The 24,968-nt window shown below is 37.9% G+C and overlaps 1 long non-coding RNA gene across 1 annotated transcript; it reads right to left on the minus strand.

Moving 5' to 3' along the window:
- Window positions 1–927: 927 nt before the first annotated feature.
- Window positions 928–24,699, minus strand: LOC150021987 (uncharacterized). The gene is made up of 2 exons (XR_016509142.1): window positions 24,527–24,699; window positions 928–1,177 (listed from the first exon to the last, which is right to left on the minus strand). It is a non-coding gene; the product is annotated as an uncharacterized LOC150021987 (long non-coding RNA).
- Window positions 24,700–24,968: the final 269 nt, after the last annotated feature.

Here is a 24,968-nt window from a genome sequence, read left to right on the forward strand (position 1 = left end):
AAGATTCTTCGGGTATAATCCTAGTAGTGGAGTCGCTGGTTCAAAAGGCAGTTCCATTTTTAATCTTTTGAGGTAATTCCATACTGTTCTCCATAGTGGCTGCACCAGTCTGCATTCCCACCAACAGTGCAGTAGGGTTCCCGTTTCTCCACATCCTCGCCAGCACTTGTTGCTTGTTGATTTGTTGATGATGGCCATTCTGACTGGTGTAAGGTGGTATCTCATTGTGGTTTTTATTTGCATCTCCCTGATGGCTAATGATGTTGAGCATTTTTTCATGTGTCTATGGACCTTCTGTATGTCCTCTTCGGAGAAGTGTTTGTTCAGGTCCCTTGCCCATTTTTTAATTGGGTCATTCAATCATTTTAAGTAAATTTAAATAGGTCTGAAGTCACTAATTGGTATTTTTAGTTATTATCAATTTATTAATTGTCCTATGCAAGTAATACTGTACAGTACGATTTTCTTACTAGTGAATTCAAGAGCCTACACAAAAGAATCTTTCCCCAGAAAGTTCTGGATACCGTAACTTTTTGTAACTAGAAACATTTTAAATACTCTAGGGAAGAGTATTTTCAAGAATACTGTAAGTAAAAAAAGTAAAAATTTCTACATGAAAATCATAGTCCTTGATCTTTTTTGGTTAACTATTTTTAGGTTAAGCAAAGGTTTTTCTTTACAGTATTTGCTTACAGTAAGAGAACCTAATAATAAAAGGTGTAATTACATAAGTTCCATAAATATTCAGGAATTTTAATAATTCATTACAAAGGCAATTCCCATATATCATTATGGATTAATACAGTATATATTCCCCAACTAAAAATCAAATTTACTTCAACTACTCCCACCAAAAAAAATAAATAAATGATATTTTTATTTAGTCATAGAGTCGTCAAGTCCTTGGAATCATAGTAGGGCATGATACCATATGGTGTCACATTCTGCCAGTCATCCAGAGAATAAGTGAGCCTTCTTTTACAACTTCTTTGTCTACTAGTACATCACTGGACCCAGGAGGCAGCTGACCCAGACAATTTCAGTAACAGGTTTGCTCTCTGTGCATAACAGACGAAAATCTTTACGAAGTATCCAGTTTGTCTTATAGCTGAGGGTTTTGAACCTGCTGCAGGTATCACATACAAATTCTCGAACGGATTTTTATCATCTGTGTCACCTATAAAACAAGACAGTGTCACTAACAGTGTTGTCCTGGAGAACATCTATTTCAGTAATGCTAAGCTTACTGCATCATAACTGACAGTCATTTATTTGACTGAAATAGTGGTCAGCAAACTAGATCCCATGGGCCAAAATGCAGCCCATTACCTATTGTTGTACAGCAATGATCTAAGAATAAATTTTCCATTTTTTAAAATAAAGTTTTTAAGTTTTGAAAAGATTATTTTAAAAACACTAATATTTTGTGACCCATAAATATTATAAGAAATTCAAATTTTCAGTCTCCATAATAAGGTTTTATTGGAATACAGTTATTCGTTCACTTATGTATTTTTCTACAGCTGCTTTCATGCTACAATGGCAAACTTAAATAGGTGCAGCAGACACCATATGACCCATAAATGCCAAAATATTTACTATCTGGTGCTTTAAAGAAGTTTGCTGACCCCGGGCCTATAGGATATATAGTGGATAAGTAATATGATACCTACTGCCTCTTGTATGAAGAAGTTAAGTGTAATAATCCAATTGTTTCCATTTACTTCCATTCATTTTTTTAACACAGTCATGCGCCACACAATGATGTTTGGTCAACAACAAACCACATGTACAACAGTGGCCCCGGTATGCAGAAACCCAAAAAAAAATTCACAGTGAAGGGTTTAGCAGAAACTCTTGCAGACCAACAAGTTCCTCAAAAGTTTTAAAACATGGACCACAACACCGAATGGTTCTCACTAATAGAGAGGAATGTTCATGGTACATTATCTGCTTACAAGCAAATGTATAATTAAAAAAAGAAGCAAACCAATATAAACATACTTCTGAAAAGAGGGACATCTCCTCAAGAAGTGCCTCAGGCAAGTCCTTCAGGAGATGTTCCAGATGAAGGCATTGTTATCAAAGGAAATGACAGCTCCATGCATGTTACTGCCCGTGAAGACCTTCCAGTGAGACAACATATGAAACTGGAAGCCAGTAATATTTATGATCTGATCCTGTGTGGTTCTAGGCTAATGTATATGTTAGTTTTTAACAAAAAATGTTTAAGAAGTAAAAAATTAAAATTAACAAATGTTAAAAATAAAGCTTATAAAGATATTAAGAAAATATTTTTGTATAACTTTACAAGTTGTTGTAAGCTGTTATTACAAGAGTAAAAAGTTAAAAATAAGTTTCTGAATTAAAAAGCTACAATAAGCTAAAGTTAACTTACTATTGAAGAAAAAGATTTTTTAATAAATTTAATGTGCAATGCTTATAAAGTCTACAGTAGTGTACAGCAGTAATGTCCTAGGCCTTCACATTCACCCACTGCTCATTGACTCACTAGAAATAACTTCCAGTCCTGCAACCTCCATTCATAGGAAGTATCATATACATGTATACCATCTTTTCTCTCTTATACAACATCTTTACTGTATCTTTTCCATGTTTAGATATGTTTATACACAATACTTACCACAATGTTACAAGCCTACAGTATTTAGTACAGTAGCATGCTTTACAAGCTTATAGCCTAGGAGCAATAAACTATACCATATAGCCTAAGTGTGTAATAGGCTCTACCACCTAGGCTTTGTACAAGTGTACTCTATGATGTGAGAGAGAGGCTAAGGGAGTAAACCCCGACAGAAAATCCGGAGCCGGAGTCCCTAAGGCGGTTTGACGTTGTAGTCAACACCGGCAACTCCTGCGGCACACCTGAAGCCAAGCTGTATTGACTCCGTCTTTCCCTTGGATCCTTCAGCTGCGAAGAGAGGGGGGGTCTGCTGCATGGGCAACAGCAGACCCTCCATATCACCCTGCCCAGGCTCTGTAGCTTCAGCTTCACTGGAGAGGACACTCCAGCATCATCGCAAGATGTCGATTCAACACGGGAGGAGACAGATACCGTGTCACTCCCGAGTCGGACTGCACAGCCATTCTCGGCGGTGCAGATAGACTCTTAAGAAGCTACACCATCGTCTCTCGAGGCTCTGTAGCTTCAGCTTCACTGGAGAGGACACTACAGCGTCATCGCAAGATGTCGATTCAACACGGGAGGAGACAGATACCGTTTCACTCCCGAGTCGGACTGCACAGCCATTCTCGGCGGTGCAGATAGACTCTTAAGAAGCTACACCATCGTCTCTCGAGATGGACGGCTGCCGGGGACTCTATGATGTTCACAACAACAAAATTGCCTATCAACTCATTTTTCAGTAAGTAAGAGACATGACTCTATTCCTTGGGTAAACCTGTCACTCCAGTGCAGACTTTAGTCACTTTACTTCCTATTTTGGCTCTGCCTTGCCTCAATCCAAGGGATCAATACTATCCTTGGGCAGAAAGACAGCTAAAAGCTCATCTTCAGGTCAAAGTCTAATCATCAACATTGGCCTCTTCTGTGTCCCCTGGTTCCCCAGGTACTAGATTTCTGCTTTTATAGCACCCTTTTCCCATAATAGGCTTCCTATACTGGAAACCAGTGTTAAAAGTTTGTATTTCTTGCTAGAGACCCTAGGACAGGATGTTGAATCACAGCATTCTTGGACTGAACTGTGCCAGCTAATCACCTGCTCTAACAGCCACCCTGTGTTGTGAATTTGTCTGGGACCCTTGTGAACAGCTTGCATATCTCAACACTGTCCTGGCCTCTGCTACTCTTCATGATCACAACTGCCCCTAGAGTTGTTCAATTTCCTTTTATGTTCAAACTTCTGACCTATATATATAAGATCAACCTTCCCAAATGGCCTGTCATTCTGTTTCTTGAGCTCATTTCATACAATACCCACATAAGAGAACAAAATCCTATATAGACAGATTTCTCAACCTAGGATTATCCATTTTAAGATAATTCCTTACTTTTCAACAACTGCCAAAAAGGAATATATCACTTCCAAGCAGAATACCTTCTCCTTTTTCCCTCAACCATTGCTAATTAGCCCCAAGTTTCTATACTTAGTTTATCTGAGTGTGTGTCCCACCACCCTCTACCCACTGGGGTGCCTAAGATACCCATGCCTCTTGAGCATAGCTTCAGAATGAAGTATCCTCTTGTTTCTATTAAAGCTTTAACACCCGTTTCTATTTTAAGGGGCAAAAGGGAGTTTCTTGGCACCATTTGGACTACAATGGAGAAACGTATCTGACTATATTTCTAGGAGTCGAAATATAATTCCCCCACAGGAAGATGTTAACAGTCCACAATAAACTATGCTCATACTATTAATGGCACTATAGAACCCATTATAATTCACATTATACTGCTGCAAATAATTCACATATTCATAAGTTCTAACCTAACTAGAAAATAACTATGAAATATCAGGAAGACTTTACTGTAGACATACTAAGCCTAGTGAAAAGACTTCAGAGAATGGCAGTGTATTTTCAGCAAAGTGAATTTAACTACAACCTTAAAGTAGCTTGCCATGGTGAAAAAACAGATTGGAAAATTGCATGAATAGCTCACAACCAAAGAGAGATGTCAAGGATAAAGATGCTGCTGCTGCTACCGCCTCTGTTGCTACCGCCGCTATTGCTGCTGGAAGAGCTGCCGGGACTGAGCAACCCTGTTCGGGATACCCAGCGCCATGGCATCTCCAGCGCGTCCATCTGGTCCAACGTGGACCTGCCAGCCCTAGGGAACAAAAGCGGAGCCCACTAGCCCTTTCCTGCAGCCGGAGGATGAGTCCACAGGGCTGAGCAGAGTGTGTGGTCCTCGGTGGATGGAAGGCTGCCCTGGAGAGGAGTCGGGAGGAGAGCGGATCTCTGCCCGCTGGCAGAGACAGGACTCGACCAAGTGGCATTGGCGCTGAAGGACAGGAGACAGCGTGCTGCCCGGCAAGTGAGAACATAATTCTCCTTTGTATTTTTCTCTAGTGGATGGTGGAGAGGGGAGGAAAGTTTGGGGGTGGTAGGCCATTCTTGAGGAGCACAGGCGCAGAGGCGCACTCATCCACTCCCCAACCCTACCCTTGGGTCCCGGGGGTGCGCATAGGGAAGTGCTCTCACTCACTGGCCCAGATGTGTGGGGCAGTGAGTCCAGACGTCCCTCGGACACTCCCCAACGGACATAAGATCAGTGCCCCAACGGGCACACGGAGGGCCCACTGAACACGCAGAGGACCGTGCACAGACACCCCTACCAGCTCCCGTGGGCGCCGGGCCCCAGGCCGGAAAGCAGACCACTAGCGCAGGCTCTGTTCGTGCCTGCCCAGACAGGTGAGGGAAGGCGGGCGGCTGCAGCACTGGAACAGCGGGCGGCAGCGACTCACAAGACGCTCACTTCCACTGAGCACAAGTGTCCGCAGCCCCGTCCTAAGAGGTGAGAGACCAACTCCTGGAGCTCGGCTCAGCGGGACTAAGGGCACGGGCGCGTGAGGGCAAAAACACCTCAGCCCGGGGACAATAGGCGCCAATCCCGGGGCAAGCTCTCGGGCAGCCCCACCTGTGCAGGGGCGCCCGCGCAAGGATACCTCAGCTGGCTCCAGCGGGCAGCAAGGGAACGCGCAGTGCCAGCAACCGCGGGCGCACACCAGTGATGCAACAAACAAGAACCTCTGAACCGCCACACTAGACCAGCTGTGGACGCAGAAAAAGAAGGCGACACACCAAGGCTAAAACGGAGTAAAAACATCCCTCCTATTTTTTTTTTAACTTTTTTTTTTCTCTCTTTCTTCTTTCTTTCTTTCTTATTTATTCTTTCTTTTCTTTCTTCTTTTTTCTTGGGATTTTATTTTTTTTTTATTTTTTTATTACTTTTTCTTCTTTCTTTCTTCTTTCTTTTCTCTCTTTCTTTCTTCTTTTATTATTTTTTTGTTTTTTTCCCTTCCAAAAGAAAAACAAACTTTATCTCAAACGTGTTGCATATAACCTCTCCTTCTCATCCTTTCTCTTCAATTGTTGTTTATTTGTTTATGTGTCTAGTTTAGCCCCCCTATCACTCTAAATAATAGAATATAATTACTATATAAACCCAATAGAATACAATCCCACTTTCTTACTATATTATGCATTATTCCATCCTTTTCTTCTATTTTTATTAACATACAATGTAAATATTACCTACTGGTTTGCATAGTCTCAACTATTATTAATCTATCACCCCCTCTATCAAAAATTACATTTTTCCTCCCTAAAAACAACTCTTATCTATTCTTCTTATAATATAAAAGCTCTAATCTCTTTACATTTATATTAATACGGGCTCGTTGGCAGACGATAGCGGGATAGAGGGTGGGGGATATTTTTTGAGGGTGTGGGTCTCCTGCCTGGGCTGTGTGTTTATGTTTTTAACAGCATCTCCACAAAAGAACTCAAGACAAAGTGCATAGAGTGACTCCCAACCAACTAGCCAGAAGGAAGATCCTACCAAAGAACATCTGAAATATAACCAGACAGCATAAACAAACGACATAAAGGGTAACTCAAGAACATCAGGCTCAGGATGTCAAAGAGACTGCACCACTGAAACCCCCAGATCTCCCATAAAGAATCTCATATCACAAAGGAGGGAAGTCAAAGCAGACCATCCCCCCCCCAAAAACGAATAAATAAATAAAATCAAACAAAAAGAATCCAACATGGTAAGACGCAAAAATAACCCTTCAATGAAAAGAAAAGAGGAATCCTCAGAGAGATAGATGAAATAGACATGGCCCAAATGTCAGACATGGAATTCAAAACAATGGTGGTAAAGAAGCTCAATATACTCGACATCCTTAAAACCAACTATGACAACCTCCAAGGAAGTTACCAACAGCTCCAAGAAAATTACAGGGAACTTGCAGAGAACTACACCAGCATAAAAAAAGACATAGAAACTGTTAACAAGAACCAGGAAGAATTGAAGAATTCAATCTCTGAACTGAAAAACACAGTAGAATCAGTCAAAAGCAGACTAAACGAAGCAGAGGATCAGATTAGTAAGCTAGAAGATAATGTAGAGAAAAACTCCCAGACAATAGAGCAAAATGAAAAAAGTTTGAAAACATATGAACAAGATGTAAGGGAATTACAGGATAGCATGATAAGAAATAATATCAGGATCATCGGAATTAGAGAGGGAGAAGAAAAGGAGCATGGAATTGAAAAACTGATAGGAGAAATAATGACAGAAAATTTTCTGAACCTGACGAGAGAAAAAGTTATACAAGTTCAGGAAGCACGGAGAGTTCCAATGAAGAGGAACCCCAAAAACCCACTCCAAAGCACCTTATAATTAAAAAAGCAACATTCAAAGACAAAGAGAGAATCCTAAAAGCAGCAAGAGAAAAACAGCAAATAACATACAAGGGAGCTACGATAAGGCTATCAACTGATTTCTCAACAGAAACATTACAAGCCAGAAGGGAATGGTCAAAAATATTTCAAGCAATGAAAAACAGAGGCCTACAACCAAGAATACTCGACCCAGCAAGGCTCTCATTCAAAATAGAAGGTGAAATAAGGAGTTTCTCAGACAAAGGAAGACTGAAAGAATACATCTCCACCAAACCAGCATTGCAAGAGATGCTAAAGGGTGTGTTCTAAGAAAAAAGAAGAAAAGAATAAGAGAGGAGAGGAACAGAGGTACAAAGTGCAATGAATAAATACACATCAATAATAACCTTAAATGTAAATGGATTAGATGCTCCAATTAAAAGACATAGGATAACGGAATGGATAAGAAAACAGGACCCACATATTTGCTGTCTAAAAGAAACACACCTCAAAACAAAAGATTTACACAGACTGAACATAAAGGAATATAAAAAAATATTCCAAGCAAATGGACCAGAAAAAAAAGCCGGGGTAGCAGTCCTCATATCAGACAAAACAGATTTCTAAGCAAGGGCAATAAAAAGAGACAAAGGAGGACATTTCATAATACTTAAAGGAACAATCCATCAAGAAGATATGACATTGATAAACATATATGCACCCAACATAGGAGCACCCAAATACATAAAGCAAATACTAGAAGACCACAAAAAGGATATCAACAACAACACACACATAGTAGGGGACTTCAACACTCCATTATCAACAATAGCAGATCATCAAAGCAAAGAAACACCAAGGATATACAGGCATTGAACAACATACTAAACCACATGGACCTAACTGATATATATAGAACTTTCCACCCCAAAGAAGCAAAATATACATTCTTTTCAAATGCACATGCGACATTTTCAAAGATAGACCACATGATAGGACACAAAACAAGCCTCAACAAATTCAAGAAAATTGAAATCATATCAAGCATCTTTTCAGATCACAATGCCTTGAAAATAGAAATCAACCTCAGAGAAAAAAATCAAAGACACCCAAACTCATGGAGATTGAATAACATGCTATTAAATAATGAATGGATTAACAATAACATCAAAAAAGAAATCAAGAAATTTCTAGGAACTAATGATAATGAGCACACAACAGCCCAAAACCTGTGGGACACAGCAAAAGCAGTCCTAGGAGGGAAATTCATAGCAATACAGGCATATCTGAAAAGGATAGAAGAATCTCAAATAAAAAACCTCACCATAAAGCTACAAGAACTAGAACAACAACAACAATCAAAGCCTAGGGCAAGAAGAAGGAACGAAATCATCAAGATCAGGGCAGTACTAAATGACATAGAGACTAAACAAACAATCCAAAAGATCAACAAAACTAGGAGCTGGTTCTTCGAAAAAATAAACAAAATCGACAAGCCTCTAGCCAGTCTAATCAAGAAAAAAAGAGAGAAGACCCAAATAAACAAAATCAGAAATGAAAGAGGAGAAATCATAACTGATACCACAGAAATACAAATGATAGTTAGAAATTACTACAGACAACTGTATGGCAAGAAATTTTACAATCTAGAAGAAATCAACAAATTTCTAGAAGCATACAACCTTCCAAAACTGAATCAAGAAGTAGTGGAAAGTCTCAACAGACCAGTAACAAAGAGGGAAATTGAAACAGTAATCCAAAATCTCCCTGCACACAAAAGCCCTGGACCGGATGGCTTCACAGGCGAATTCAACAAAACATTCAGGGAAGAACTAACTCCTGTCCTCCTCAAACTGTTCCGAAAAATCCAAGAAGAGGGGAAAATCCCAAACTCTTTCTATGAAACCAGTATTATTCTAATCCCCAAACCAGGCCAAGACACAACAAAGAAAGAAAACTACAGGCCAATATCACTGATGAACATGCTAAAATCCTCAATACAATATTGGCAAACAGGATCCAGCAATACATCAAAAAGATCATACATCACGATCAAGGGGGCTTCATTCCAGGGATGCAAAGGATGGTTTAATATTCGCAAATCAATAAATATAATACATCACCTAAACAAAATGAAAGACAAAAATCACATGATCATATCAATAGATGCAGAAAAAGCATTTGATAAAGTAAAACACCCATTTATGATGAAAACACTAAGCAAAATGGAAATAGAGGGAGCATACCTTAACATAATTAAGGCTATATATGAGAAGCCTGAGGCCAACATCATACTCAGTGGACAAAAACTAAAAGCATTCCCCCTGAATTCAGGAACTAGACAAGGTTGTCCACTCTCTCCACTCCAATTCAATACAGTGTTGGAAGTCCTAGCCACAGCAATCAGACAAGAAAAAGAAATAAAAGGCATCCAAATTGGGAAAGAGGAAGTAAAACTTTCATTATATGCAGATGACATGATAGTATACCTAGAAAATCCTATAAACTCCACTAAAAGACTACTCAATATAATAAGTGAATTTGGCAAAATCGCAGGGTACAAAATAAATATACAGAAATCTAAGGCATTTCTGTACACCAACAATAAAATAGCAGGGACAGAGACAAAAAAGAAAATACCATTTACTATAGCAACAAGAAAAATAAAGTACCTAGGAGTAAACTTAACCGAAGACATAAAAGACCTGTATTCTGAAAATTACATAACATTGAAGAAAGAAATTAAGGAAGAAACAAATAAATGGAAGCAAATACCATGTTCTTGGATGGGAAGAATCAACATCATCAAAATGGCCATACCACCCAAAGCAATTTACAGATTCAATGCAATCCCTATTAAAATACCAATGACATATTTCACAGACCTAGAACAAATACTCCATAAATTCATATGGAACCAAAAAAGACCCCAAATAGCAAAAGCAATCTTGAGACAGAAGAACACAGCAGGAGGAATCACAACACCAGATATCAAACAATACTACAAAGCCACTGTAATCAAAACGTATGGTACTGGCATAAGAACAGACATATAGATCAGTGGAACAGAATAGAGAGTCCAGAAATAAACCCAGGCCTCTATGGTCAACTAATCTTTGATAAAGGAGGAAGGAACATAAAATGGAGTGAGAAGAGCCTCTTTAACAAATGGTGCTGGGAGAACTGGATAGGGACCTGCAAAAAAATGAAACTAGACCACCAACTTACACCACACACAAGAATAAACTCAAGATGGATCAAAGACTTAAATGTAAGCCGTGACACCATAAAAGTCGTAGAGGAAAACATAGGCAAGAAAATATCAGATATCTCACGTAACAATCTCTTCACGGATACATCTCCTAAAGCAAGAGAAATAAAGGAAAAAATAAATAAATGGCATTACATCAAACTGAAGAGTTTCTGCTCAGCAAAAGAAAACATCAGCAAGATGAAAAGGAAACCAACCATATGGGAAAACATATTTGCCAATGACATCACAGACAGGGAACTGATTTCCAACATATATAAAGAGCTGATACGACTCAACATCAAGAAAACAAACAACCCATTTAAAAAATGGGCAAAGGACCTGAACAAACACTTCTCCGAAGAGGACATACAGAAGGTCCATAGACACATGAAAAAATGCTCAACATCATTAGCCATCAGGGAGATGCAAATAAAAACCACAATGAGATACCATTTTACACCAGTCAGAATGGCCATCATCAACAAATCAACAAGCAACAAGTGCTGGCGAGGATGTGGAGAAACGGGAACCCTACTGCACTGTTGGTAGGAATGCAGACTGGTGCAGCCACTGTGGAAAACAGTATGGAATTACCTCAATAGATTAAAAATGGAACTGCCTTTTGAACCAGTGACTCCACTACTAGGATTATACCCGAAGAATCTTAAAACAGCAATTCAAAAGAACTTATGGACCCCTATGTTCATTGCAGCACTGTTTACAATAGCTAAGTGCTGGAAACAACCTAAGTGCCCATCTGTAGATGAGTGGATCAAAAAACTGTGGTACATCTACACAATGGAATACTATGTAGCAGAAAGAAAGAAGGAACTCCTGCCATTTGCAACAACATGGATGGAATGGAACTAGAGAGAATTATGCTTAGTGAAATAAGCCAGGCAAAGAAATAAAAATACCATATGATATCACCTAATACAGGAAACTAAAGAACACAAACAAAAGAACTAAATAGAACAAAGATCAGAATAGCAGTCAATAGGGGGGCGGGGGGAGGGAGAGAAGGGGGATAAGTAAGGGAAGGGTTTAGTCAAAGAACATATATAAATGACTCATGGACATGGACAACGGAGAGGGATATGATTGCGGGAGGGGGGTGTGTTGGGTGGGGGAGAGAAATTGGGAGAAAAGGGGACAACTGTAATTGAAAAACCAAAAAAATAAAATAAAATAAATTTAAAAAAAATAAAAGAATAAAGATACTGATTGAAATGACCATTAACCAAATCTCAGTTATGGATAGCAACCATATAGATAGCATCAATCTGAGATGAAAACAAAAATCTTCAAAATAAATACAGGAAACCTCTGCCTATTTGGGTAAAGACATGGAAGTCCAGGGACATGTCCTTACAACCAGAAAACTACAGGCATGTACTCCATATTCCAAAGAAATACTCAATAGATTAAAAGTTGAGAACTTCACCCATTTGATGAATTCAGCCTCTTCCCATTAAAGAAAAAGGTCTCAAACTTTTAAGCATCAGGCCTCCTGTGTTCTCAAAAATTGAGCACTCCCGCCCTGACTGGTATGACTCAGGTTGCCAATCTGATTCCCATTCAGGGCACATGCCTATGTTGCAGCCAGGTCCCTGGTTGGGGGGAGTGTGAGAGGCAGATGTTTCTTTCCTTCTCTCCCTCCCTCCGCTCTAAAATTAAATAAATAAAATATTTTTTAAATTTTGAGAACTCCCAAGAGCTTTTGCTGAAGTGAGTTATAATTATCAATATTTACCATATAAAAAATTAAATGAGAAAACTTTATTAATTCATTTTAAAATTCTAATAGCATTTTTATAACAAAAAATATTTTAAGAAAATTTTCCTAAACAAAAAAACTTAACAAAAATGATATTGTAGAAACAAGATGGCGGAGGAGTAAGTGTAAGCTACACTAACTTCCTCCTAGAACTAGTCTGGATTTACAATGTAATTTTGGAGAAATCATCTGGAATAACCAACCGAACACCAGCTGGAGAGAAGTCTTATAACCACGGAGAGACAGAAAAGGCCGCTACATCACAGCCTGACCAGCAGACCATTCCTGGCCAAGTGGCCTCAGCCTGAGGGGAAGCAAAAGCCCTGCCTACAGGAATTAAGCTGCCACACCCATGGTCCTTAAGCCTGACAGCTAATCACAGATTGAATAGATTAACAACTAAGAAGCCAGACAAAGGCAGTAGATCCCTGGAAGTCTCCAACAGGCTGCCTAGGCCCAGACTGGTACATGATCTTACGCCGCCAGGGGCAGATCCAGGAAGTGCAGATCATTCTAAGAAGCACCAACAAACAATAGGAGTCACAAAAATGCGGAGACAGAGAAACAACCCCCCACCGAAAGGAAAGGTAGAGTCCCCAGAAAGGGTGCTAAATGAAATAGAGGGGAGCAAACTATGAGATATGGAATTGAAAGCAGGAATTATGGAGAAGCTCAATGAGCTCAGCGAAAACTACAGTGAACTCCAGAAGAACTATAAGGAACTTACCAAGAATTATACCAGCATCAAAAAGGACATGGAAGCTATCAATAAGAGCCAGGAGGAAATGAAGAATACGATCTCTGAATTGAAGAACACAGTAGAAGGAATTAAAAGCAGGCTAGAGGAAGCAGAAGATCGGATCAGCGAGCTGGAGGACAATGTAGACAAAAACTCACATACAGTGCAACAAAATGAAAAAAGACTAAACAAGACTTAAGAGGCTTTAAGACAGCTGCAGGACAACATGAAATGTAATAATATACGTATCATAGGAATTCCAGAAGAAGAAGAAGAGCAAGGAATAGAAAACCTCTTTGAAAAACTAATGACAGAAAACTTCCCTAACATGAGGAGAGAAAGAATCATGCAAATCCAGGAAGCACAGAGGGTCCCAATGAAGATGAACCCCAACAGGCCCACTTCAAGACACATCATAATTAAAATGCCAACATTCAAAGACAAAGAGAGAATCCTAAAAGCAGCAACAGAGAAACAGCTAATAACATACAAGGGAGCTCCAATAAAGCTATCATCAGATTTCTCAGCAGAAACACTACAAGCCAGAAGGGAATGGCAAAAAATATTCCAAGCAATGAAAAACAAAGGCCTACAACCAAGAATACTCTACCCAGCAAGGCTCTCATTCAAAATGGAAGGTGAAATAAGGAGTTTCCAAGACAAAAGAAGGCTAAAAGAATACATCTCCACCAAACCAGCATTGCAAGAGATGCTAAAGGGTCTGCTTTAAGAAGATGAAGAAACAGAGAGAGACAGAGAGGAACACGAGTACAAAGGGGGAAAATGACAATGAATAAGTACTGAAAGAAAGAAGGAACTTCTACCATTTGCAACAACATGATTGGAACTAGAGAGAATTATGCTTAGCGAAATAAGCCAGGCAACAAAAGAAAATTACCTTATGCTATCACCTGTTACAGGAAACTAATGAACAACACAAACAAATGAGCAAAATTGAACCAGAGGTATGTAAACAAGGAATAAACTAACAGTAACAAAGGGGGAGATGGGAAGGAGAGAAGGGGTAAGAAGGGGAAGGGTCTAGTCAAAGAACATGTATAAATGACCCATGGACATGGACAACTGGGTGGAGACTGAATGTGGAAGAAAGGGGGGGCAGGGTGCAGGGAAGCAAGAGGGGGAAAAAAAGTGAGACAACTGTAATGGAAAAACAAACAAACAAAATTTTTTAGTGGGGGGAAAGAAATAAAAATATAAAGAATAGAAATGCAAGTTCAGTGAATATTAGAAGGACAAGAATTTTCCTTCACACTGTATATATTTTCTCCCTATCTGATTCCTCCAGAATTTGGCATTCTAAAGAAGTAATGACCTAACTTTCTTTGCATAAAACTAGTAAGACCAGTTGTTAATAGAGGTTATTTTTTTTCTTTTTTAACTAAGACTTTGAATGGAATGTCATGCATAAAGGAGACATGCTTGGGCTTTGGTTGTTACCAAAAAGCTCTGAGCAACTGGGACTGACTTTCAAAGGTAATAGAAGTCCATGAGATAAAAGGCCTGGTACCTTGGATGGATGAGCGGTCCATAGCAATCTTTCCAGGGAAGGAATGAAGGTTGTTTTCCTGACAGATGGCTAGAAGGGACCTTAAGGCACAATGGAAAACCAGGAGGACCTGGAAAAGACAGGTGTTTACAGGCAAGGCTGAATGCCAGGTATGTGGATCTGCTTCTGTGCCTTGAAGGGGAGACTGAAGGTCACCCTAAATGTTCCTTGCGTAAGTTCCAGCAAAGCAGAACTAAAGATCATAAGTGATCATTTGCTGCTCTTGTTGTGTTTATGCAAATGAACAGGATAAATTAAAAATGAACTTAATGCTGTCCCTTTAATGACAAGGAGGGTAATCTTAGGGAGAAAAATCACGATTCAAAGAAGATCACAATGCCCAGTGGTAGACTATATAAAGTAGTGCAACTAACCGTCTTTAAAGTTTCTTTTCATTTAAAATTTGTTTTCATTTGAAAGTTAAACTATGTCTGTGGCATTATCAAAGATGTTTAATTTACAGGCAAGAAGAATGTCAAATGCCTTGCAACTGGATGTCTTTCTGATAAGACAGTCCTACAGATTTAGAGACTTGTATGTGGGTTATGTTACATAAATTAACATGTGTTTTTTGTTTTCAAAGGGCATAAGCCTATGATCTCATTACCTGAGTGATTGTCTATACGTATAGGCCTCACTTAATCCTGTCTGCATTGCTGCCTCCTGAGACTCAATGGTTTGGCTGAACTAAGTGGCTGGGTTGGTGAAGAACGGGGTGGTCTGTGGGCTTCACTTTAAAACTGGTTTCTCTTTTCTATCCTAATGTCTTGGACAGAAAGAGCCCAGAGGCCTGAGAGGGGGGAAACCTAAACTATTTCCCTCAGCCCAAACTAAGTATAATGGGCAAAAGGGTTTTGGACAGGTGAGATGTACCTGGCATACCTTCCTCCAAAGAAACCCTTCTTTTCCCTAATGTGGGACATTGAAAAATTAATACCTGTCTTTTGTCATCTAGTGGTTACGGATTCAATGATGTCCTTTAACCCTGTTGCCCCCAGAATACAACAAGGATGCCAGCCTGTTAAACCAAGCATGCTGTTGTCCAGAGACAGCCAACCAACCTGGAGTCTGCACGATCCTTCCCCATGTGGGAAGGCTACCCTCCCCTCCACACCCCCACTCTTATTAGGGATTTCTTGACCCAAGGGTAGGTAGGACGACGACCATGTCCAGCTTGAAGCAGCTAGAGGAGCTCGAGACCTTCGTCCATTGTCCTTTATAAGATTGTAAAGGGTCTTAAGTCTGAGAGGGAGGGATTGTTATTTTTTATTGTTAAAATATTTAACTAATTAATTAATTATTTTTAAAAAAGAAGAAGAATATATGAAAGGGTGCGGTGGGAGAGCTGGTATGTACGACCCATGGGCATGGACTTGGAGAGGGGATTGTTGGGGAAGGGGAGTGCTGGGCGGAGGGGAGCAAAGGGGAAAAAATTGGAACTATTGTAACAATATAATCAATAAAATATACCTAAAAAAAAATAAAAATAAAAAAAAATGATATTGTTTCACAACTTTTGCAAATTACTTTCATGTCAAACTCATAGAAGATAGCTAGATTTCCATATCTCCTTCCACGTTCTATCTGTTGTAATAGGTTGTTTTGAATGAACTATGTGAAAAAGGAGTCCCACACAAATATGCAGTAAGAAAAAAGAAAGTACATGTTAATATTAATAGCCTTTTCAGATAACTGTGGATGTTCTTCTTTGATACTACACCAAAACTTGACAAGTAGGAGTTTGAGTTAGGTATAAATGGAATCTAGTATGACATAAACATTTTGTACTGTTACTTGCTTTTTATAAGGGTCTTTTACCTATAATTTTGTAACACTGACCACTTTGAAAATATTGATTCATTGAGTTCTGAAGATATTCCTAATCTTCATATAATTAATTTATTAACTGATATCAGAGCAAAAACATTCATTAATATCACTATCCCATCAGAAAAATCTTTATGTATTGGAAAGCTGACAAGAGCACAGCAGGTGATACAAGTTAAGCAAAATTTTAATTTTCACTTGACAGCTCAAATTTTTTCATTGGCAACAAATACTGTCAATTGTTTTCCCTGAAGTGACAGGCTCACTTCGGTCACTTTCAAGAAAATGACTTCCAAATATCTAAGTCTAAATAATCAAGTTTTTCTGTTAGTCATTCTTTCAAGTAAAAATGATGTTTCATGCAAAATATGGCTAGTTCAGCTAGCAACTCAAAAAATCATATAAGAGTTTTCCTTGAGAAAATCAATGTACTCTGCATAGGCAGCAGAAGTGCTTTTTACACATTTCCTACCTCATCACACAGAATATTAAAGCAAAGTATACTGAAGGATCAAGATTTAATAAAATTAATTTTTACTGCTTCATCAAGGATACTCAAATAAAATTAGCTTTTTTAAAAACTATGAAAAATACAATAAATAATAATATACTTTGGTGCCACTGCCATTCAATTCTACTAAAATGCCCACAGTTTTACCCACCATGGTTGTAGTACTATCATCATGACCAATGTCAAAGCAGTAGAAAAGAAAAAGTAAATATCACTATGAAAATAGTTTTAATGTCATGTATCCCCCTGAAAAAGTCTCAGGGACCTCCACAGGTCTGTTCACAATTTGAGAACTACTATCTTAAGGAAAACACTTAAGGAAAGCTATGAATAAGTTACCATCCCCAAATCCATACTAAAATAAATATCCTCCAACACAAGAAATATGTGTACATTAAATAGCTGTACAAATTCTTTCCTTTTAACCCAGAATTGACCCAATTTATTCTGAACTGAATTAATACAAATAACAATAAAAATTAATATTTAATGAGCATTTATATATACTAATTCTCTGATATATTTATGCTATAGATGAGGAAACCTGAAGTGGAAAGAGAAGTCACTTGTCCAAGGTCACAATAACAACTACCAATATTTATAGACTCAGTTATTAAGTATTTTGCATACCTCAACTCCTAAACCTTTATCCTTTTTTACCCTTTATTATTCTTTATACAATACCTTTATTACCCTTTTAACAGATGAAAATTTTAATCTAAAAGTAAAGTAACCTGTACAAGGTCACCCAAGTGTTGGAATATCTATACACAAATCCAAATCTGTCATACTCCAACAAGAACACTACGTATTCTCTGCCTCTCTATGCCACACCATCAGTAAGTATATCCTTTGTATATAGATTGATAGTTCCAAGAATCTTATATAGTTTTAAAATCAATTGAGCAAGATCACTATCTGGAATTATTTTTTACTAATCTGATTATCTCTGTCAACAAATGAAACAAAACCTACTTCCTTATAAAATATGATCTAAGTAAATAGCTCATTAATTCACATTATTAAATACTTCTCTGTATATGACAAGCCAATGCAGCTAAGATTAATTACTTTTAAAAACACTCAATACCCAGTGATACTACCCCAGAGAAAACTGAAACCCAGAGAAGAAACTAACTTCTCCCAAATATAAGCCATTCATACACAGTAGAGTCAAAATGAATTTGGACAGACTCTAAAGTCTAAACTCTTCAATCACACAGCCTGCATATTTTTAAGAGGTCTCAGGCAATGACCTAGAAATTACTCAGGGGTTCTGGATACAGAGCTTGATGATAACATATCCACTCCACCTAAGGTAAAAAAGATATGAATCATCTTGTATCTCAAAGACCAAGAGGTTAAAAGAAAGCTGGTGCATGCTGCAAATAAGGAGCCATGTTCTCAGGTGCTTTATGAAAAGCATCCATAAGTAATGTTGTAATAAGTAAAATTCACTTAAAAAGAGGTGTCAAGCATATATCTCTGGGGCTGAGATAAGCTTTCCTCCCTTTAAAAACAAAACAAGAAAAGTCTAGAGAAAATTGTCATCATAGCTACAGGGCTATCTGCAAATTACATCAGATGCCAAGAACCCTGGAATACTGCAAATCTTAGTAAATGGTAGCAGAAATCATTTTCCTGAAATTTTCCTAAACTCTAATCAATCAATAAAATTTTTATATCAACTTAGGATCTGTAAAGGTCAGGGGTTAAGTTCCAATATTTGTTTCTATTTTAAGGGCCTACATTGCAAGATATTGCTTAATATTATACCCTAAGTGAGTCAGGGAAGGAATGAAAACCTATACAGCTCAATTCACCATTATAACGTGTGTAAGTCAACTTTTGGGAAGTATAAACATCGTGAAACTGAACAAAAAAGTGTGCCTTTTTTTTTTTTTCTTTTTTTTTAAGTATTCTCAAGGAGTTCCCACACACATTTGACATTTGACAGGAAGGTGACAAAATGGAAGGCTGTGGTATACCACCATAAAAGGGTAGGCAGAACAAGCAAGAAATGAGCAATTATACTTGTCACAGAATACAACATTCTGGATTCCCTCTGTGGCAAAGGAAAAAAACTACCGAGCAAACTTTACTTCCTCCCATCAATGATTCCTAGCATGACCAAAGGAAAGAAAAAAAAAAGGTTCACAATCTCATAATGTAAAAACAGCTGACGAATATACTGAAAAAAAAAAATCATGATTGAGGTCATGTCCCTTGACATGCATCATTTACACTAAGGATTCCCCCACTTATCTGAATTAATTTCATGTACCTCATCTCATTCAGATAATTGAAGCTTTCCTTTTAGAGTTGTAGAGTGTTTACCTCAACATAATTAGTAAACTGTCCACTTAAAAATACCACTACAAAAATTACACCCCCTCCTATACACACACACACACATACTGAACTACCATTAAAAGTATGAGATTTTTGGCCTTCAAGGGAAACTTAATTCATAAGTCCTCTTTAAACTTGGGGAAGGAAATACACTTACAGGTCCAGGAAGCACAGAGAATTCCAAAAAAACTGGACCCAGGGAGAACCACTCCAAGACACATTATAATCAAAATGTCAAAAATTAAAGATAAAGAGAGAATCTTAAAAGCAGCGAGAGAAGAAAAGAATCATGTACAAAGGGGTCCCAATTAGACTATCAGCTGACTTCTCAAGGGAGACCCTGCAGGCAAGAAGGGACTGGCAAGAAATATTCAAAGTAATGAAAATCCAAAACCTACAACCACGAATACTCTATCCAGCGAAATTGTCATTCAGAATAGAAGGGCAGAGAAAGTGTTTCCAGGACAAAATAAAACTGAAAGAGTTCATTAGATCCAAACCACTGTTATATGAGATGTTAAAGGGACTGGTTTAGAAAAAGGAGGATCAAAACTATGAAATCTAAAATGAAAACTGCATCACAAGAAACAACAGAAGCTAGGGAATTGAAACAAAGGCAAACTAAACAGGCAACGAGAATGGAAAAAGAACTATAGGTATGGGGAGCATATTGGGGGGAGGTCAACAGGGAGGGGGAACGGGGAGAGGGAGGGAGATGATATAGGAATTAAGGATCATGGTAGGAGGGAATGGAATAGACAGAGAGAGGTTGAGAAGAACTATATGCACAACTAATGGACAAGGTCTAAAAGGGGGGGACAACTGGAGGGAGGGGGGCCACAAGGTGGAGGGGAGCAGAGGGAAGGGAAATTGGGACAAATGTAATATCATAATCAATAAAACACATTAAAAAAAATTAGCACAAGAAATTCTACAAGAAAAGTTATGGTCATTACCTTTTTAATATAGAGTGTTAGCATTACTTGTTAAAAGGCATAGTAATTTGGGTATTCAATACATGACTACTGTTCTGAAATCAAATTAAAGGTTTATACTACTGAAAGAGTTTGATGACTTGCCTCAATACAATAATTGGAACTGTATAGACCACAAAATCAAAGAGGACTCTCCTTTTTATGAACAGGCATTTAAGGGTATTTAATGAGAATTTACTCTTTAGTATACAATTACTAATGAACAAAAATAGGGCCATTAAACTCATTTCTTTATAGTGCCATAGAACTTATATGTGAAAGAAATATAAAATAATATATACGTACATATTAATCAAACTCAAGAAAAATTGAAATGTGGAACACCTAACATACATGGTGAAAATTATATACTTTTCTTCTTCTTAAATTCCCTGCCAGATGACTGATGAAGCTATTTTATAAGAATATGCTTATAATTTAAAATAAAAAGACTCTCTACTAATGGTGAAATGTCTAAACTTCTTGTATGAACTCTAAATTTCTATTATGAGTTGGTTTCCCATACTGATAACAGATTTACTGTTAGGATGAATTTATATCAAATCACTATTTATTTATCACCTGCTATGAGCTGAGTACTGAGGACACTACCACAAACAGAACAGATTTGGTCCCAATACTCAGGGTACACATAGTCTAGAAGGAAACACAGATAATGTACACATGTGTTACAGGAGAATATAACAGGTATTTAGTAAAATGAAAGTTTAAAACTAAGAGAAGACTGGGGTAGAAAAACAAACACTTGAAAATAATCAGTTGCCGTTGAAACTGGATGAAAATCACCCATTAAGTGCCTGAGGTAAAAAGACAGAGAACCCAACAGCAAGGTAGTCAGGAAAGGAGTCAAAGTAATGACTGGAGGAGTACAGAGTGTTCTAGAGTGCCTGATGCAAATGAAAAGTTGACCCTTCAAAAGGGCTCAAATGATAACAGCCCAAGAGCCATGTTCTCAGCTGGCCTGTCCTCAGTATCAAAGGCATCAATCGAATGAGTGTGGGTGGAGGAGGCAGTATCAACAGTTATTGTGGCTCTGCAAGTTTTGCCCTATGTTGAACAAAGACACCAGTATAGACTCTGGACAAGAACAGATCCCAGCTCCCTGAGGGGAGAAGAGATGGCAAGCAGAGGAAAATGGCCAAGCTGTTAAGAGGCTTAAAACAAAGGTCCAGGTCCACAAGGGATCTGAAATACAAAAAGGAACTACACAAGAAACATTAACTCAATGGACTTGTTAACACTCACTAAAGAAAGACTGTGGAACTGCTTCTCTGGTTACTTTTAAAAATAAACATTTTAAAAAAAGTTATCTGTTTAAATGACTTAACTGTGACCTTCACATGTGGGAGTAAAGGGCTAAATAGTCTTACTATTTCTTACTAATTGATTCTAGATCCTAATTCCATCTAAACCTAAGTTGGTATAGTCTAGAAGTTTCACACACACTTCACTAAAATGTTTATACCATATAGTTCAAAATTCCTAATGAGTACAGTGTTTCTAAAAATGAGAATCTCATAGTCAAGAGTACATGCCAAGGGTACAATGAGACACACTACCTCTGTGAGCAATAACGCTCAGGGCACCAGAATAATTCCAGATCCCACCTTCTGAAGAAGATGGGAGTATTAATGTGTATTCAGTCTATTTTTTTTTTTTTTTTAGTATATTTTACTGATTATGCTATTGCAGTTGTTCCAATTTCTTTTACCTTTGCCCCACTCCATCCATTTACCCCCCTACCCTCCAGCAACCATACCCCCTTTAGTTCATGTCCATGATTCATGCATGTAAGTTCTTTGGCTTCACCCTTTTCTGTACTGTTCTTAACATCCCCCTGTCTATTTTGAGCCTACCAATTATACTTTATGTTCAGTCTTAAAAATCAATTTAAGAACTGGGTGGAAGAAACATCACTGACAGTGGGTAGGCTGTGTAGACTAGCACTGACATATGAACCAGCATTGAGAGAGATATAATTATTTGATCCCTATAAATTAAACACCATCCTAATCTACTGTACAATTGTTTTTAATAGTGTCAGTAGAAAGTAAACTGCATGGAGTCCAAAGATGATGTTCCTATAAAGGATATTATTTATATGATTACATATTCAAATAGGAATCATTCTATGGAATTGGCACTGCATTTGCCCAAACATTATCTGCCAAGGCTATTCAAAGGGTGGAGTGGTGGTACTTTCTGAAAGAAATACTAGACAATTTTCCTTATTACTTTTTTAAAGTAAACAAAACATGCTATTCTGTTCTATTAAAGAACAAGGAGATAACACTTAGAGAAAAAGAAAATACAATGGGTTCATTGTGTTTTGTTTTTAAACAGCATCACCAACATGAAGAACGATATATCAAACATAGCCTAACACTGTAAAATATCATTTCAAAACAGATTACCAAGGTAGTCTGAACTCCCAGTCATGTTTATTACGAAGGTCTGTTTGCTGAAAAGTATATCCTTATAAAGTGAAATCAAGGCTTTAATTAAAATGGCCCTACAGTAACAATTAGGGTTATTCAACTCATGGTATCGAACTTTGCTTCCAGTGGAAAATTCAGTTTTTAGCTTGACTGAGGTGTTCTACCAAAAGATTTAAGTAATGGTGTCCTTTCCCAATTTCACAATGAGTAATATATGTTAAAAAACAAAATTCTCAATTTTTTTCTAATATATTTGATACCTGCTATCTTTCAGTACTGGAATTCAGCCTACTAGAGTATCTGATTCAACACAAAAACAGAAATGAAGTATTTCAGGTTTACAATGATTCACAACTTTCAGGCCATTCTGTTATGGTCTTAAGTTTGGTTAAACTGAAGACCACAAGCATTTACAGAATATCCACTACACTTGACACAAGGCATACAGAGATACAACAAGGTTCATCTTTCATGTAGCCCCCACCAGGGAAAGTGCACACAAACCGAGAAGTATTTACTAAATGCCTACACTAAACACTGGGATGTGGGAGACACAAAGAATTCAGCCCATCCCAGCAAGGGCTTCAGGGATTCTGCATTTGAGGACCACTAGTGATGATGCTGGGGATGCTGGAATTTGATTACTACATGTGTACAGGACCTTTATTCTTAATTAATACCATGGTTATAAACATCGCAACACTCTTGAAATGTCAATCTCCTAGGATTGACACAGACTATCAGAATCAAGAATATGAGTAAACATTACTGAAATAAAAATAATTACTAAATTCAAGCTAACTGGAAAGTAGTTTCAATTGATAGAATGTAAACATTTCTGAACTATAATTAATTTGTATCATTTGCTTCTAATGGGTCCAAATTACAAATTAAGGCAATTACTGAAAATGGGAAAAATAAAAATTTAGTAATTACTTGGCTTTTTATAAGATACCATAATCAAAACAAATTTTTGTACAAGAATATCCACTGGGGAGGTCAGAATTATCTACTTAAGTATCTAGTTAATAAGGTCTATTAGTTCTATTCAGCTCCTGTTAAATCTCTTCAAAAAACTTTCTAATTAATTTCTCCCTATAAAATAATGGGGTTGGATTAAACTGCCAATGTTCCTCACAAATAGAAAATTCTGTATTTCTGTGGTCCTGTAAAATTAAAACATCAATGCAGTTTCAAAACGGGAGTAAAGAAGCCATCTTCTTAAATTGGTAATGCCATAAAATTCACTGTTTCCTACCTTATTTCAGCATCATGGTTCAGATTTTACCAATTCAGTTTCCAAGTTTGGCAAATAAGTTTCATGAATCAAACGGTACTCTTCCAACCCTCAATTCTAAAATCGCTTCATTAAATATAAAATACTACGGAAAATACGAAACAACGGGGAGTGGGAGCTGAGGAAAATCTATTCCACTTCAGACCTGGAATACACTCATTAAAATTCAATACTGCACTTGGTTTGTGGGTTCCTACAAGAAACTCCTGCCAGGCTTTACCTCAAGGTTAAACAGGTTAAGAGAATCCAATAAAATGGCTCTACTGAATTATACTGGACTTCTTTTTACCAGCTCCTTCACCTGACCACAATGTTGAGCTTTAAAATCAACTTAAGGGGTAACACCAAATAACCAGGATGGGCCATGGCACATGGGGGCTGCATTCTGAAACCCACCTCGTATGGAAAATCACCATCAACTCACGTTTTCCATTTCAAACTGTGATACAGGTGGAGGAAAAAGTGTAAAGCCTCCTCTTTGAACCTCCTCGAGGCGCTAACTTAAGAATTATCTCAAAGATAATCTAATGCAGCACAGTTTTCAGAAGACTCTAAAAGTTGTATTTGGGAGATTTTTTTTAAAAAACGCCCTCGGGACCAAAGGTTAAATGAATATACGTATTGGGTACACATGGCTGGATTTACATGACTTCGATTAAGAAAGCCTTTCCACCACCGCATCCTGATCAAAGTTAAGTACACGCTGATTCCTGAAAGGAGGGGTTCTGGAGGGCAGAGCGAGGCCTTCAGTCCGTGCTGACACAGAGGAGGAAAGAGCTGGTTAGGTGAGAAAAGTTAAGGGCCCTAACGGGGTCAGGCGGAAAGGGACCATCGGCCC

Source organism: Furipterus horrens, unplaced genomic scaffold (genome assembly GCF_987537825.1).
Source record: "Furipterus horrens unplaced genomic scaffold, mFurHor1.1.pri manual_scaffold_1, whole genome shotgun sequence".
NCBI classification, from domain to species: domain Eukaryota; kingdom Metazoa; phylum Chordata; class Mammalia; order Chiroptera; family Furipteridae; genus Furipterus; species Furipterus horrens.